Source organism: Ornithorhynchus anatinus, chromosome 3 (assembly GCF_004115215.2).
Source record: "Ornithorhynchus anatinus isolate Pmale09 chromosome 3, mOrnAna1.pri.v4, whole genome shotgun sequence".
Classification (NCBI taxonomy): Eukaryota; Metazoa; Chordata; class Mammalia; order Monotremata; family Ornithorhynchidae; genus Ornithorhynchus; species Ornithorhynchus anatinus.
The window spans coordinates 46,501,788-46,519,969 of NC_041730.1; the positions used below are offsets into that span (position 1 = coordinate 46,501,788).

Consider the following 18,182-nt stretch of genomic DNA (forward strand, 5'->3'; position numbering starts at 1 on the left):
GTCTTGTCATGAAAACTTAAGTGAACAATTGTCGGAACCCATTTGTAATCGGCCTCCCGAAGTAAGTCTCCACAGAGGGTTGATGGGAATCTTCTCCGGCCGGGAATTCTGAAGGACCCTTGCCGTTACAGCTTGGAAAATTCCACCTTGGGGTATCCAAGAGAATCAGCATGGCCTAGCTGATAGAGCAAGGGTCTGGAAGTCAGAAGGACCTGGGGATCTAATCCGAGTTCTGCTACTTGTCTGATGTGTGACGTTGGGCAAGTCACTTCACTTCTCTGTGCCTCCGTTACCTCACCTGCAAAATGGGAATTAAGATGGGGGCCCCCAGGTAGGACAGGGACTGTGACCCACCTGATTAGCTTGTATCTACCCCAGCGCTTAGTACAGGGCCTGGCACTGAGTAAGTGCTTAATAGATACTATTAAAAAAAGAAAGAAAGAAAAGTAAAAAAAGTTTCCCCCTCACAGGCTTTGTTTATCCGTTTGGGGGTTGGTGGGTGTATGAGAAAGGATTCCTTCGTTTGTTTTATTTTGCTCTGCCCCTGGCTACCCAAGTTGTTCCACACAAAAATGAAAATGAAATTACCATCCCTCTGAGCTGGCGTGTCAAAGCCTATCGTCGACCCCAGGGCCTCAAGGGGGATGGCTAACTCCGAGGCTGCTTAAGAGGAGAGTGAATATCCATTTCATCTTGCCTTCAGCTCTCTTACACACGCCCCCACACACACCATGCCCTCACCTACCTATGTTTAAGGGACTCTTTTCAAATTGAAAACAACAGATAAATGATCCGCTATGGGAAGGTTTAGCTAACCATGACTACCTCAAACAGCCAGCTGTTATTCCTGTTAATACAGCACCCGAGAGGAAACGGAGGAAATTCCTGGGAGGAAATGGAGAAAATTCTCACACACCCAGGGGAGTTCTGCCCAGGGGTTACCTGGAGCAGCCGGGGGAAACAGTGAGGGAACAATGAGGAAAGTGCCTGCAGAAAATCTACCGATGGAACAGAAATATCCTCTCCACTGTGACTGCCAACAGAATTCCCCTCAGAATTCACATGGGCTCTTATTACTCCAGCCCAGCCCGCACACTCCGCTCCTCTAGTGCCAGCTTACTCACTGTGCCCTGATCTTGTCTCTCTTGCCAGTGACCCCTCTCCATCATCCTCCTTCGGGCTTGGAAATCTCTCCCCTTCCGTGTACGCCAGAGCACCACTTTCCCCCAGCTTAAAAGCATAATTAGGATCACATCCCCTTCAAGGAGCTTTCCCCGATTAAATCCTCGGCTCCCTCTCCCTCCTGCGTCATCTACGTGCTTGGATCTGTGACTTTTGGTGTCTGATATTCGCCCCATCCTCAACCCCGCCGCATGTAATATATCTTCAAATCATCTATTACAAATTATTTATATTAATGTCTGTCTCCTCCTCTAGACTGTGAGCCCGTGGGCAGAGAACGTGTCTGCCAACTCTCTTAAACTGTACTCTCCCAAGTGCTTCGTACAGTGCTCTGTGCATAGTAAGAGCTCAATAATACCACTGATTGATTGATTGAAAGGGTGAGTGAGTGTAAGGGAGGACCTTCTGACAGTGGATTTAACTCGCAGGTATTCGCCCTCCCAGAACCCTGCTATTCAGAGTTTGAGCAGGCCAAGGTTTGTCTGATGGCAAGTCATGGCATGTGGCGGCTCTGAAAACATCCCAAATAACGTAGACTCCATTTTGAGCTCCTCTGGCATCTGTCAACACCAAACGGCCCTGGGGGGCTTTAGGGTTTCAGCCAGAGGATTCCAGAGGAGAAAGCTTTAACTGGGTTCTTGGGGATCTGAACTCTGTTTCATCTTTTTCTCTGTAATTAAATGGTGTGACTTCTCCCCTTTCAGCTTCAAATTCTAATTCAGCTGCGCCTTCCAGAAATCTCCTCTCTGGGCCTCGCCCTCCCTATTCTTCCTCTCCTTTTCTTTTCTCCCCATTTCTTTGGTTTGAAAGTGACTACAAGTGACAGCTATATAAAGAGGTAAAGAGGTAAACACCACCCCCTGTTAAGGCTCTAGACTTTTCCCCACTAGTTGCAGCAAAAGGTAGATTCAAGCAGTAAACATATTGAAAAAAAAAACCCAACAAGCAAGAAAGCACTCAGAGCGATCTGGCATTTGTTCCTCTTTGACTAAATCTTGAAGCAGCAAAATACATGCAAAGGCATTTGGGCACAGGCTGCAGAGAACCGCTGGACTTCCAGATTCTCTGAGCAGTCTTCCTCTCTTGACTACAAAATAACAATTGCCTGGAAACATCCCAGAAGAGAATTGGAGGGATACTCTCAGAGCACTGGAAAACCACCAGTCCACTGCAATCCTCTGAGGCCCTGGATCACTGAGCCCAGATGGGGAGAGCCCTCTTCTAGACTGAACACTTATTGCGGGCAGGGAATGTGACTGTTTATTGTTATATTGGACTCTCACAAGCATAGTAAACTCTGCACATAGTAGGCGCCCAGTAAATACGATTGAAAGAATGAAGTGGACTCCCCCCACTCGGGCCTGCAAGTTCTACAACGTGGGTGAAAAGACCCCGCCTCAATCCTGTCCATCATCTTAACACTGTCAGTGGTGGCTGGGCATAGTAGCTGTAGGTCCACCTGTTTTTGCTCACCGACCAAAGGGTCCTCGGAAGGTAGCCAAACAGCCCAGTCCCCAGACCATACCTTTGTTCAGCTGGATCCTCACAGGGTGCTTTGCAATCAATCAGTTGTATTTACTGAGTGCTTACTGTGCACAGAGCACTCTACTAAGCGCTTGGAGAGTCCAGAGAAGCAGCACGGCCTTGTGGATAGAGCTCAGGTCTGGGAATCAGGAGCACCTGGGTTCTAGTCCGGGCTCCACCACTTATCTTTGTGTGGCTTCGGGCAAGCCACTTCACTCCTCCTGCACCTCAGTTCCCTCATTTATAAAATGAGGATTAAGACTGTGAGCCCCATGTGAGAGAGGGATTGTGTCCATCCTGATGATCTTGTATCTACCCCAGCACTTAGAACAGTGTTTGGCACATAGTAAGCGCTTTACAAATACTTTCATCATTATTATATTACAATACAATAGAATCTGTAGATATGACCACTGCCCTCAAGAAGTTTACAATTCTCAGAAGAAAGCAGAGGGTTTGCGCTGGGGTACTGGGCTCCCCTTCTAGCCTGTAAGCTCATTGTGGGCAGGGAATGAGTCTGTTTATTGTTGCATTGCAGTCTCCCAAGCACTTAGTAGAGTGCTCTGTGCACAGTAAGCACTCAGTAAATATCATTGATTGATTGCAAAGCAGCCTGTAAGTGCTCAATAAATACAACTGAATTAGTGAATGAATGCACACAGTAAACACTCCATAAATACCATTGATTGATTGATAGTAAATTTGGGATGGGAGTAGCGGGTCAGTCAATCGTATTTATTGAGCGCTTATTGTGTGCAGAGCACTGTTTTAACCGGTTGGAAGAGTTCACTATAACGAAGCAGGTGGGTGGATGACTGAAACGAAGAAGATGCCAGCGCTAAGGGTAAGGTCTTTCCCTAAGGCATGAACTGAGCAGTGTATTTGCGGAGCTTAAAAATGTTTTTCAAACTCTGCCAAAATGCTCTAAGAGAACTCTGGAAAAAAAAAGGCTTGCTTTTTTTCAGCCAAGCCCATCTCTGGGTTATGGATCAGGAAAAAACATCCAACTCTTTTCTCAAGGAGCTGAAAGAGATCTCCAGGAATCACCCAATTTGCAGTCATTTAGGGAAGGGGGAAAACAGAAGAGGTAAGCTTTCCCATTCATTTTCTTGTATCTAACCCAGTGCTTAGTACAGTGCCTGGCACATAGTAAGTGCTTAACAAATAGCATTAAAAAAAGAGTAACAGGACACCATGCATTCCAACCGAGGCACTCTGACTTCTCCAAACAAGTCTGCATTCCTAGAATCGTCCAGCCTGCCAACAGAGGTGATGAGGGTGTTTGCTAGGTAAAGATTTTTTGAGAAAAAGGCAACAAGCTCCGCGTGTCTTTCCGAAGCTGGCATTTTAACGTGGCCGCTTGCAGAGGTTGAAACATTTTAACTACCTTACGTGTGGGTATCTCTAATTCATTGTGGGATCACCAAAGGTTGGATTTGACAGAGGACAGCCTAACCAAGCTACTTGAGAAGCAGCACGGCCATAGTGGATAGAGCACGGACCTGGAGTCAAAAGGACCCGTGTTCTAATCCCAGCTCCGACACTTGTCTGTCGTGCGAGCTAGGGCAAGTCACTTCACTTCTCTGGGCCTCAGTTCCCTCATCTGGAAAATGGGCATTAAGACTGTGAGCCCCACATGGAACAGGGACCGTGTCCAAACTGATTAGCTTCTATTTTCCCCACTGCTTAGTAGTTCCTCATACACACGTAAGCATTAAACACCAGTAAAAACAAAAATTCTCGTTGCCCTTATAGGACAAATTTGTGTAAAGCAAAAAAACAAGATACTCCTTCCTGGTGAGTTCTAATTTCCAACGGCCAGACCTGTCAAGTCCTCCAATCGCATGCTCTCCATCAGACCTTACCCATTACCAGTACAGGCTGTCCCCTTCCCCCCACTTACTGAGCAATAATAATAATAATAATAATAATGGTTGGTATTTGTTAAGCGCTTACTATGTACCAAGCACACCAATACTACTAATAATAATAATGGTACTCGTTAAGCACTTACTATGTGCCAAGCACTGTTCTAAGCACTGGGGTAGATACAAGTTCGTCAGGTTGGACACATTCCCTGTCCCGCATGGGGCTCACAGTTTTATCCCCATTTTACAGATGAGGGAACTGAGGCCACCCCTCTCAGGGTTGCACCTGGAGAGTTTCCAGTACTCTATCAGTGTCAACTATGGGAGGGAGAGTCAAGCAGAGGCCTGTCCAATCCATTCCTAGCTTGGGCAGTGGCTAGAGAGTGGCAGGAAATCTGCTACAAGTCAAAACTCACCCATGCTGGGCAGCAGCGGCACGGGAGAGAGTCGAGGGCGGAGACTCAAGTTTACTGCTCAGAAGGCGGCGATGGTAAACCTCATCCATATTTCTACCAAGAAACCTCTATGGATCCCCTATGAGAACGACTGCAGATGGAGGTGGGGTGTCCTGGGAGAGATGTGTCCATGGAGTCGCTATGGGTCGGAGACGACTTGATAGCGTAAGACAAGCCAACTGAGGCACAGAGAAGTTAAGTGACTTGCCCAAGGTCACACAGCAGCAGCTGCTGCTGCCTCAGTGACCAGAAGAATCCATGCTGACTACAGGGACTCTTAACCACTTCCAGTCCAGAGATTTGTCCCCAGGGAGCATTTCCTTAGCCCAGAGAGGAGGAGACTGTGCCAGTCCCTTTATGATCCTGCCTCTCTGGGACACAGGGGAAGAGCACTCTCTCCCCAAGCAGAGCTAGAGCAAAAAAACCCACCAAAACATAACAAAAAAAAAAGCCACTGGGCATAACACTCCCTCTCTGAATGGGATCCTGGTTTCATAATCGCTCCGGTTTTAACAGCAAGAGTTCTGCAGATAGTAAGCACTCAATAAATACAATTGATTGACTGATTGATTGATGGAAGTCCAAAGAGTGCCGAGTTGCTGGACTGGAGCTGGATCCAGGGAAGACTGCCGAACCCTCATTTGGGTTAGTTCAATCGAGCTCTTAGTTCAATCGAGCGCTTACTGTGTGCAGAGCACTGTACTAAGCAATTTGGAGAGCACAACACAATAATAGCCAGCTGGCACTTGTGTGGGAAAGTGTTTTCTTTAGGAAGAGCATCCTCAGTATTTTCCAGAAACAAACACCCTCCCCCTTGTTTTGGTTCCTCTCCAAACACACCCCCACTCCACCCTCTCAAGAACAATGCCTCCTTGTCTCCATCGAGGAATTCTGCACCCCACCAGACCGTTAAGACTCGGTCCCTTTCGGCTCCAGCAGGAGAAAATGCCTCACTCTTGGCTTCAAAGCTCTCCATCACCTGGGCCCCTCCTACCTCACCTCCCTTCTCTCTTTCTCCAGCCCAGCCCGCACACTCCACTCCTCTGTCACCACTAACCTCCTCACTAGGCCTTCTTCCCACCTGTCCCGCCAACCACCCCGGCCCACGTCCTACCTCTGTCCTGGAATGCCTTCCCTCCTCACATCCGCCAATCACACTTCCCCCCTTCAAAGCCCTACTGAAGGCTCGCCTCCTCCAGGAGGCCTTCCCAGACTGAGCCCCCCCGTTCCTCTGCTCCCCCTTCCCTCCCCATCGCCCCAACTCGCTCTCTTTACTCTACCCCCCGCCCCCACAGCACTTGTGTATACATGGACGTATCTATCGTTCTATTTATTTATATGAATGATGTGTATACATCTACAATTCCATTTATTTAAAGTGATGCTATCGATGCCTGTTAATTGTTTTGATGTCTGTCTCCCCCCTTCTAGACTGCGAGCCCATTGTGGGCAGGGATCGTCTCTCTTTGTTGTTCAATTGTACTTTCCTAGTGCTAAGTATGGTGTTCTCCACACAGTAAACGCTCAGTAAATACAACTGAATTAATGAAAATGGCCCAGCCCACCCCCTATAGCAAGGATCAGAGACAGGCTAAAATATTAGCTATAGTAGTTATTATGCACCTGTCGTTTGCCGAGCACTGTGCTAGGCACTGGGAGAGAGTACGAGGGTGGGAATTAGACACAGACCCAGGCCCCAGCCTGTCTTCCGTTAATTCCACTTGCCTGTGGAGACAGGCTGGGACCCTATCCACAGATGGTCGTAACCTTCAGGGTAAAAAAAAGCACGTGTCCTGAAGACTCACTTCTAAACTCCCCCTGCAGCTGGGTGGAAAATGGGCAGCCCAATGCTAAACTGGATAGTAGTTATCGCCGAAGAAATCCCGTTTTCACCTGCTTTGGTTTTCCCCAAATACCGTGGAAATCTTGAGCTGAAAGGGACCTCGGGAGGTCATGTTTACTCCCCTTTCTGTTCTCCTAGTTCTCTGGGGAAGAAGATCTCATAACCTTGCCAACGCACAACCGGCTAAGTTTGCCTTTCATAATCCAGTCTGTCATCCCTGGTTTAGCCAAACCTCTTTAGATGTTTTTGGTGTCCACAAATTTTGCTTCCGTCAGGGGTGGATGAACTGTGGATCTGTCTAAGGGTGTCCTGGCTGAGGGCAAAGGTTCACATTTTACAAATCTGCCGATTCTGTTGCAGTGTACTCTCCCAAGCACTTAGTTCAATGATCTTCATGTGGTAAACACCCATCTTGCTCCCTATGCTCTATCCCCCTCCCCACCCCACAGCATTTAAATATTTATGGGCATATTTATAATTCAACCTATTTTTATTAAGGATGTGTATATAATCTATAATTATTCATTCATTCATTCATTCAATAGTATTTATTGAGCGCTTACTATGTGCAGAGTTATTTTTATTTATAATGATGCTCCCGATGCCCCTTTACTTGTTTTGATGTCTGTCTCCCCCCTTCTAGACCATGAGCCCGCTGTTGGGTAGGGATTGTTCCATTTGCTGCCGTATTGCACTTTCCAAGTGCTTAGTACAGTGCACAGAGTAAGCACTCAATAAATACGATTGAATGAATGAATAAATACCATTCATTGACTGACTGAGTGATTACATTTTCCTTTTCCCTAGGCTAAAGAATTCCAGTTTTCCACAGCTTCCTTTTTTTTTCTGGTCCTCTGATCCTCTCTGATATATCCTCTAAGTCTTTACCAGGTCTCTTATGCCTTCCAATCAGGAGACCCAGACTGGATCCAACACTGTCATTCATTCATTCATTCAATCGTATTTATTGAGTGTTTACTGTGTGCAGAGCACTGTACTAAGCGCTTGGAAAGTACAATTTGGCCACAATAATTGTAATAATTGGGGGTGCAATGCTAAGAGAATAAAAGAAAGGACTACATCCCAATTTCTTCAAAAATCAAAAGAGAGCAGAGAAGCATTTTCTTATTAAAAATGAATCTAACAAGGACAATTTTTAGTTTTATATGACGTTATTCTAGAAAGTATTTTAGTGAAGCAGAAGCTTGTGTTGCCTGGGAGCTTGGGACCCTAAATTTCTCCCTCAATCTGCAAGACTAATTTGAGAAGCGGCGTGGCTTAGTGGATGGAGCACAGGCCTGGGAGTCAGGGGAACTGGGTTCTAATCCCGGGTCCACCAAATGACTGCTTGGGTAAGTCACTTCACTTCTCTGGGCCTCAGTTCCCTCATCTATAAAATGGGGATTGAGAGTGTGAGGCCCATATGGGACAGGGATTGTGTTTAAACTCATGAACTTGTATCTACCCCAACGTTTTGAAGAATGCTTGGTGCATAGTAAGGGCTTAACAAGTACTACTTGCAGAGAAGCAGCGTGGCTCAGTGGAAAGAGCATGGGCTTTGGAGTCAGAGGTCATGAGTTCAAATCCCAGTTCTGCCACTTGTCAGCTGTGTGACTGTGGGCAAGTCACTTAACTTCTCTGTGCCTCAGTTACCTCATTTGTAAAATGGGGATTAAGACTGTGAGCCCCACGTGTGACATCCTGATTCCCCTGTGTCTACCCCAGCGCTTAGAACAGTGCTCAGCACATAGTAAGCGCTTAACAAATACCAACATTATTACTATTATTATTATTATTATTATTAATTCTACGTGACCACCGGCTTCCCTACCTGACCTTCCACCCCTCACCAGGATATTGAGAATGGAATTACAGAATGTCTGTCTAGAACATTGAAATCTTAGTTCATCATTCCCATCCCATTATCCCACACTAGCCCCACAAACAGAAGGAATTCTACCTACAATAAAGGAAATCCAGAAAGCCCCATTTTGGTCTGGACTGTCTCCCGAGTACTAAGAAATAAATCTGAAGCCCGGAAGATCAGAGAAGATCTTCCCTGTGGATAATAGAGAACGTCCCCAGCTGAAACAGGAAGAGAGATTATAGTTCAATAAAGGAAAAAAAAATTGCTTCTACAGGGCTAGGGTGAGATTTTTGCTTACTGTTAACTTCCCTGCACATAACTCACTGGGTTATTAATTCAGGCTCCTACTGTTTTGGCAAATAAACAGCTGCTGATGTTTTGTGCCCAAACCACTTTATTAAAGCTTCCTTTTCAGCAACTGTTTTTTCCTCTCCAGACCCTAAGAGGCTCTGACAGCTCAGAGAAAGAGACACCAACCATTTAGTCTCTTCACAAGGAAACCAGAACATGCGGGTGCCTGAGTTGGGGGGAGAGGGGGAGGATTGTGTGGTCTCACAGGGGCAGTGGTCCCCATCTCCTTTGCTGAGAGTAATAATAATAACCGTGGCATTTGTTCATTCATTCATTCAATCCTATTCATTAAGCACTTACTGTGTGCAGAGCACTGTACTAAGCGCTTAGGAAAGAACAATACAACAATAAACAGTGACAGTCCCTGCTTATAAGGAGCTCACAGTCTAAGAAGGGGAGACAGACATCAATGCAAATAAATACATTTACAGACATAGGGCACACAGACAATCCCCATGTTACAGATGAGGGAATTGAGGTACAGAGAAATTAAGTGACTTGTCCAAGATCATACAGCAGACAAGTGGCGGAGTCAGGCTTGGATCCCAGGTCCTTTACTTCCTGGTATGAGAAATTCTCGTTCGTAATAAGCGCTGGGGTAGATACAAGGTAAATAGGTTGGTCACAGCCCCTATTCCACATGGGACTCACAGTCTTAACCCCCATTTTTACAGATGAGGAAAATGAGGCTCAGAGAAGTAAAATGTGGATTAACAGGGTGATCCCCAGTGTGCGACAAGGATTGTGTCCAGCCCGATTTGCCCAGCACTTAGAACAGTGCTTGGCACACAAGAAGCACTTAACAAGAACCATAATTATTATTATTATCAGCGTTATTATCATTACCCGGCTGGATCATAGTGGAGCACTTACAGGTGCCTCAGAACCAGGGAAACTTTATCACCAAAGAGTTATCATCTAGAAAACAGTGGTTTATTTCATTCACATTCCTAATTTAAAACACCTTCTGACAGCTGGGAGAAACAAGAGCACCGTCCTGTTTAGAGCAATCTCTTGAGGGACATCACCTTCGGGGAGTGGACAGAACTTGGCCACGAATGGAGCCGGGGAAGCATGAGCGGTATATGTTGGGGGTGGTGAAGGGAGATGAGATAGATGTCCCCTCCCAGCTTTGTGTCTGGAAGAACAAAGTATTTACAGATGGAAATGTTCTTCATCCCAATGTTTTGTTTCAACAGTATCAACAGTACCAAAAATCAAAATAAACTCCAAATAAAGAAATTCCACTGATTTGGAACAGGCTCCACTGCATCCTAATGCATCCTTCTATCCTTCAGAAATCAATCGGTCGTATTTTTTGAGTGCTTACTGTGTGCAGGGCACTATACGGAGTGCTTGAGAGAGTATAACGGAGTTGATAGACAACAGTTCCTTGCCCACAATGAATTTATAAGAATACAGTCTTCGGAAAATGCCTAAATACAGCTCAGTTAACTGGAAACTAGAAATGTCAATCCCTCCCCCAGCTATGTTGGATCTGGAGATTTTTTTAATGGTATTTGTTTAGTGCTTACAAGGTGCCAGGCACCGCACTAAGCGCTAGAGTATCTACAAAATGATCTTCAGTGGGCTCAAAGTCCTAATCCCCTTTTTAGAGACGAGGTTCCGGAGATACAGAGATGTTAAGTGACTTGTCCAAAGCCACGCAGCAGACAAGTGGCTGGGGCAGGATTAGAATCCAGATCCTCTGACTCCCAGGCCCGGGTTCTTTTCGCTCAGTTTTGCCACTTCCCTATGAAAGAATCAAATTTCTTCAGAATGTGGTCCATTTCCTACCCTGCTTATCTTACTGGAATGAATGCCGCTCCCTCCCTTGCCAAAAACAAGAACTACCGTAAACCTTCCCACTTCTCGAGATCACAACTCCGACTTTATCCTCGACATCTCCTTCTCCTTCAGCTCCGATCTTCAATCAGTCACCAAATCCACAGTTCCTCCCCCTCCACCTTTCCAGAATCCACCCTTTCCTCTTCATCCAAACTGCCTCCACTTGTCCAAGCACTTATCCTATCAGGCCTTAACTTGCCTCCTCACTGATTTCCCTTTCTACAATCTCTTCCCTCTCCAATTCATACTCCGCTCTGCTCCCCAAACATTTTTTCTAAAACATCATTCTGAGTCCATCTCCCCACACTTGAAAACTCTGCAGTGGTTGCCCATCCCTCTCTGCAACAAGCAGACACCCCTGACCATTGGCTTTGAGGTACTCAGTGTGGCTCAGAGGAAAGAGCGTGGGCTTGGGAGTCAAAAGTCATGGATTCTAATCCCGGCTCTGTCACTTGTCAACTGTGTGACTTTGAGCAAGTCACTTAACTTCTCTGTGCCTCAGGTCCCTCGTCTGTCAAATGGCGATTAGGACTGTGAGCCCCACATCAGACAACGTGCTTTCCTTGTATCTCCCCCAGTGCTTAGAACAGTGCTTGGCATTTAGTAAGCACTTAACAAATGCCATCATCTTTATTATTATTAGTATTTCTCAAATGGATCTCTTCCCCGCACTTATCCACCCCTTTCACCTACTACATTCCAACTCGCATATTTCTTCCCTCTCAAGCCAACCACTCACTGTGCCTCCTTCTCGGCCGTCCGACCGTTGACCTCTTCCTCAAACCCTCCTTTCTTCCCGGAGTTTCCTCCCCTTTCACATCTGGCAGACCACGGCCCTCTCCGCCTTCTGAAAACGCATCTCCTCCAGGAGGCCTTCCCTGATGAATCATTAATTTCTCCAGCCTGTCCCTCCCAACTGATCACTTCAGCATTTACACGTCTCGTTAGGGGAAGGGAACATGTCTTCTCATTCTGTTGTATTGAGCTCTCCCAAGGGCTTAGGACAGTGTTCTGAAGATAGTTAGGTGCTCAATAAATACCACTGATTGATCTAAGCCCTTGAGTACTCACCCCTCTCATTCCCCTGGAGCACTCTGGTACATTTCTATATACTCCAGTGCTTCCTCTTTCCTGAAATGTGTCTGCCTTCCCCGCAAGAGTCTCGGGTTCTTGAACGCAGAGAAATCACGTTCTGCTAATTCTATCATATTCTCCCAAATGCTCTGCAAGGAGTAATATTATTGATTGACTGATTGAAGCCAGGTAAGTCAAAGAGGCTACAGAATTAAATGATTTGACTCCCTGGGGAATTCTTAGAGTGAGAGCTAGTGAATGAGTAAGAGAGACAGAGACAGAGAGAGACAGAGAGAGAGTGCACGTGTGCCCTGGTAGCTCTAGAATCCCAGGACTACAAGCAATTCAGAGGCATCATTTAGGTCAGCCTCCTAGTGAGCGACTAAACCATCTAGGACACCTCAATATCCATATTTTCCCCAAAGAGCTTATGGAATCAAGACTCCTCGGTCTTCCTCAGTAGCTTAGCATTTCATCAGCCTGACAGCTGAGAAATTCTTTCCCGTTTTCATTTAGGCTCATTTCCTCTTTGGTTCTCAGGGGCCATGGCAAACTAGCCAGTCCCTCCCAATAAAAACCCTCACAGACTTCAGGACAGATAGCAAGTTCTACCTTCAGCTTTCTCTACTACCACACTGAACAAATCCAATTATTTAGCATTTGGATTTGCATCCTTTATCTCCCCTCTCTCAGCCTCACAGCATTTATGTACATATCCATCATTTATCCATCATACATTAAAGTCCGTCTCCCCCTCTAGTCTGTAAACTCATTGTGAGCAGGGAACGTATCTACCCCCTTGGTTACATTGTGCTCTCTCAAGTGTTTAGTGCACTGTTCTGCACACAGAAGGAGGAAGTAGCATGGCGTACTGGATAGAGCACGACCCTGGGAGTCAGAAGGACCTGGGTTCTAATTCCGGCTCTGCCACGTATCCGCTGTGTGACCTTGGGCACGTCACTTCACTTCTCTGGGTCTCAGTAACCTCATCTGTAAAATGGGGAGGGAGACCCAAGTGGGACAGGGACTGTGTCCAACCCAATTTGCTTGCTTCCACCCCAGGACTTAGTACACTGCCTGGCACATAGTAAGCACTTAACAAACACCAAAATCATTATTAAATACCAATGATTGATTGATTCACTGATTGAGTCTTTCCCCCTAGGACCGAGTTTCCATTTTATTCATCATTTGAGTCAGTCTTTCATTCATTCATTCAATTGTATTTATTGAGCGTTTACTGTGTGCAGCGCTCTGTTCTAAGCGTTTGGGAGAGTACAATAGAACAATAAACAGACACATTCCCTGCCCACACTGAGCCTACGGTCTAGAGGGGAGACAGACATGAATATAAATTAATTACAGGTACGTACATAAGTGCTGTAGGGCTGGGAGGAGAGAGGAATAAAGGGAGCAAGTAAGGGTGATGCAGAAGGGAGTGGGAGATGAGGAAAGGAGGGCTTAGTCTGGGAAGGCCTCTTGGAGGAGGTGTGCCTTCAATAAAGCTTTGAAGAGGGGGAGAGGCATTGTCTTTCTGAACCCTCTCCAGTTGCTCCATATCCTTTATAAAGTGAGGAGAGCAAAACTAGGCAAAGTACTCTAAAATGGGACCGAACTAGTGCAGAGAAGAGCAGAAGGAATACAACCTTGGGTTGTGGCTAGGGTCGGTCAGTTGCGGTGGCCTGAACCATAGGACCTCGGTCTTTTCCAGTCTCATTGTTAGGTCACGGTATTTGAGCGATTCTGCAAGGCAGTTGAGAACCATGCACAAACCTTCCCGACTGGAGCAAAGTCGCCAGCAAACAGCGGCTCCTCTGTGAGGGATTCAAGGACTTTTTGGATCAAACAACCCAGCCCTCGATCCATGATACCTACTGAGCACTTACTGTGTCCACACCACTGTACTAAGTGCCTGGAAAAGAACAACACAGTACGATACAATCCCTGCCCACAGGGAGTTTACCGTTTAGAGGGGGAGATGGGAATTTAAAATAAATTACAGAATGGGGACGGGGCAGAGTGTAAGGATATATACCCAAGTACTGTGGGGGTAGGGGAGGGGTGAAAAGAAAAGTGCCTAAGGGGTTCATATCCGAACACGTAGACAATGCAGAGGGGAGGGAGAAGAGGCCTTTGGACAGGGAAGACTTCTGAGAGGAGATGTGAGTTTTGGAGGGCTTTGAAGATGGGGCGAGTGGACTTTGGGGAGGATGCTTTCGAGTTGGAAAAGTTTACCGGAGGACCGAAAGCTATTTCTGTACCAGTTTCCACAGTCCTTTTGTGGCATTCTCCAGCCCGGCTGAGTAGGACGGTGACTACTGGATCTGTTTCACAGCTCCGCTTTATTCCAGTGGGGATGGAGAAAGGGTCGAACAAGACGCCGTCAACTCTGACTCGACTAGACGTTCTCGTGGAATAACCTTAGGACCCCGCTCGACATTCCACAGTAGCCAAACTAGTTTAGTGGTTAACAGAGCCTAGATCTGCTATTGGCATCAAATTCTTTTGCCAGGCTCGTGAGTAAAGCCCCACAGAGTGTGGGACTCTCTGCAGACCTCCTGTAGCTGCAAGAACAAAAATCCAGCAACTATCATGTCTGCTGGGCTGCACTTGAATCTGAAATCTAATTGCAATTTTTGGAGCACACAGCTAATGAGGTTCTTCCATCACCAGGCTGGGGAAGCAACGTGGCCCAGTGAAAAGAGTACGGGCCTGGAGTCAGAGGACCTGGGTTCTAATCCCGGCTCCATCACTCGTTTGCTGCGTGACCTTAGGCGAGTCACAACTTCTCTGTGCCTCGGTTCCCTCAACTGCAAAAAGGGAATTCAATGCCTCTTCTCCCTCCTACTTAGAATGTGAGGCCCTTGTGGGATCTGATGATCTTGTATCTATCCCAGCACTCTGCAGAGTTTTGGGTGCAGAGTAAGCACTTAAAATTACCCTAATTAATATTATTATTATTATCATTGTTATTATTACTAAGATTCGGCCTAGGCGCTTGCCAGCGGTACAGAGCAGAGATATTCCACCACGATTTCCATTTAACTCTCTCACCTTTCCTCTTGCAGCAGATGATGTCTCTGAACTCCTCTGGCATTTTCTCCATGTTTCTTAGATTGAGGAAGAGCCCGTGTAGGCGGCTGAGCAAAATGTCCCCTCCCTGCCTGTAGATCTCGGCAGATATTATCACATCAGGTCCGGGAGCTTTGCCATCCTTCACGGCTCCTACCGTGTTCCTAAATCGCAACGGCGGGCTCGAATGCAGCCAAACTCCTCCAGACTGTCAAAGCTGCCCCTATAGCCTCTCCCTTCTGCTTCTCTCCCTGTTGAGGCGCCTCCTGGCTGGGCGAACCTATTCTGCCCCCGGAGAACTTGATCCTGGCCTCACATCAAGGGTTTCCTGCTCCATCTGCAAGGCGAGCCTGATAAAAAACACCCCATCTTGTTTCTGTCCTAGCTCAGTGGATCAATTTTACTGGCACTAATGTGGTTTGCCTTGCAATTGTCTTTCTTTCCGAGAGGAAGCCAGGCACTCAAATGACCACCCTCTGGATTCACCTAGCATTCTTTCCTACAGGAAGTTCACCTCCCATTACCCCCAACCTCACTTGAGAGCCGATTCCTTTCGCTACCGATCCTACACCTTCCCCCGGGGCTGTAGGGCGGCCTAGTGAATAGAGCCCAGGCCTTGGGAGTCAGAAGGACTTGGGTTCTACTCCTGTCTCTGCCACTTGTCTGCTTTGTGACCCTGGGCAAGTCACTTCAATTTCTGTGCCTCAGGGACCTCATCTGTAAAATGGGGATGAAGACTTTAAGCCCTATGTGGGACAGGGACTGTGTCCAATCTAATTTGCATATAATAATAATGTTGGTATTTGTTAAGCGCTTACTATGTGCCAAGCACTGTTCTAAGCCCCGGGTTAGATACAAGGTAATCAGGTTGTCCCACGTAGGGCTCAAAGTCTTCATCCCCATTTTCCAGATGAGGTACCTGAGGCGCAGAGAAGTTAAATGACTTGCCCAAAGTCACAAAGCTGACAGGGGGCAGTGTCGGGATTTGAACCCAAGACCTCGAATATACCGACTTCCTACGTGGGTGACAATACCAAGTAGCTCCTCATCTGAAGGGTACCGTGTACATAATGCATCTAATGTGCCGCACTGTACTTTCCAAGCGCTTAGGACAGTGCTCTGCACACAATAAGCATTTAATAAGTAAGATTGGATGAATGAAAACTAAAATTACGAGGAATAGATTCTTCCCCCTCTTTGTGCAATAAACTAACTTTGGTGATGATACAGAATTTAACAACACAAACCACAAGTATACTAGTGAAATACGAATTCTGAAATGGTTGGTGTAAAGGTCTGCCCGGTAATTCAATTCATTCCGCAGAAACTGATTTATGGACGGCATTTCTTGGCCTTGTCAATGAACGGCAGTCAAAATTTCCTCTCCCTGCTCTAATTTTCTTTTTCACAGAAAACACTTAGGCCCCAAAACAAGATGTTTGTTTACAAGAACTAGCGTGACTCAAATGGAATTTTCAAGCCAAACAAAAGCCTTCCAAATTAAAGAAGGCATCGATCAATCAAGTAATAGCATTTATTGAGTGCTTACAAAGTGCAGAGCATTCATTCATTCATTCAATCATATTCACTGGGCGCTTACTCTGTGCGAAGCACTGTACTAAGCGCATGAGAGACTACAATACAGCAGAATTAGCAAACACATTCGCTGCCTATACCGATCTTACAGTCTGGAGGGAGACGGAGACAGAGACATGAATATGAATAAATCAATCATATCTAAGTACAAGCGACAATTTTTCTCTCCAAATTCTCTCTCAACATGCCTTTTTTCCTCCCGGCACCTTCTCCCTCAGCTCACTTTTCTCCACAAAATACCGGCACCTCTCTAGCTTGCTGCTCTTCATGCTGGCGATGACGCCCCTTTGTTTTCCAGCTATTTGATAGAACAAAGTTTCAGAACCTCCCCAGAGATTTCCAAAGACCATCATCTAATTAAACCACCCAATGAGGGAAACGAATTAAAATGAAATATCAATGCAAGCCCCAAAAGCAAAGTGCATTTTTCCATCAGGGCTTCCTGACAATTGGAGGAGACCCTCGGGGGGGTGGGGGGTGAGAGCGATGAGAAACTTCTGGTCTCAAGTCCTGTCAGTATTATTCCAAACCCCGTATGACATTTTTAGCTCCCAGCAAACCCCTCCTTTCAATTATCATCATCACAGTCGCATCTGGTACCTACTCCAGCACTTAGTACATAGTAAGGGCTTAACACATGCTAATGTTATCATTATTATTGTTTATCATCATTACGGCAAGCGGTTGGACTGGGCACTTCAATAGAAATGAGGAATCCAGAAGAAAGCAGGGTAGAACCCAGTATTCATCGAGCATGGAGAGCATGTATTGAGCACTGACAGCATTTGTTGAGCACCTGCTTGGTATGGTGACCCATATAGAAAGCTTGGCAAAGTATAAAATAACAAAGCGGCTTGTTTGCTTCTCCCTGCCAACCCTCGTTCTCTTTGATGGGAAACCCCGGTCAGCCAGGAGCTGCCTCGCGACCTCCACATTGCTCTCCCTTCTGCTGGGGGGGAGTCTTCCCTTCTCCGTGGGGGGGGGGGGCTCTAGACTTCAGGAATCTGGCTGGACCGAAGGGAGGAAAAGGGAAAAGACTGCCTTTCCTCTGCACTGATGGGAGAGATAAACTTAAAAACAGATTCCTAGTCCCGAAAATGATCACAGGGAATGATTAACCTACCACCACATAATGGAAATTCACAGGTAGAGAGATACCCTATCGGCAGTGATTTAGCAGCCAGCCCACTCAAATCAAGAGACCCAGGGCCCAGGGTGGGGAACTGAGTGAATAAATATAAAGAATCCCCCAGGCAAACACTCTGGGAAGGCCACATGAAATACTTTTCAAGCTTCCTGATGACTAAAGTTTGGCCCTTTTTCTACAAGGACTTACTTGTACCTGCTCCCTGAGTTGATGCAATCTGGCTGTAGGATAACACTAGCGTTTTCCCATGTAAGGATTTTTTTCTCCCTTTACCATATCGCCTCAACTTTTCCTGGTGTAAATATTTAAAATGTCTGAACCGAGCACAGTAGTGGGGCCCTGTTTACTTTGAGGA

At 46.4% G+C, this 18,182-nt stretch overlaps 1 protein-coding gene and 1 non-coding gene across 3 annotated transcripts in view; one reads left to right on the forward strand and one right to left on the reverse strand.

The window, feature by feature from the left end:
• Positions 1 to 18,182, reverse strand: part of GALNT18 (polypeptide N-acetylgalactosaminyltransferase 18) — a 199,987-nt gene that overhangs the window by 177,073 nt on the left and 4,732 nt on the right. The gene's annotated exons all lie outside the window — the stretch shown is intronic.
• Positions 4,843 to 4,980, forward strand: LOC114810367. The gene has a single exon (XR_003758068.1). It is a non-coding gene; the product is annotated as a small nucleolar RNA SNORA7 (small nucleolar RNA).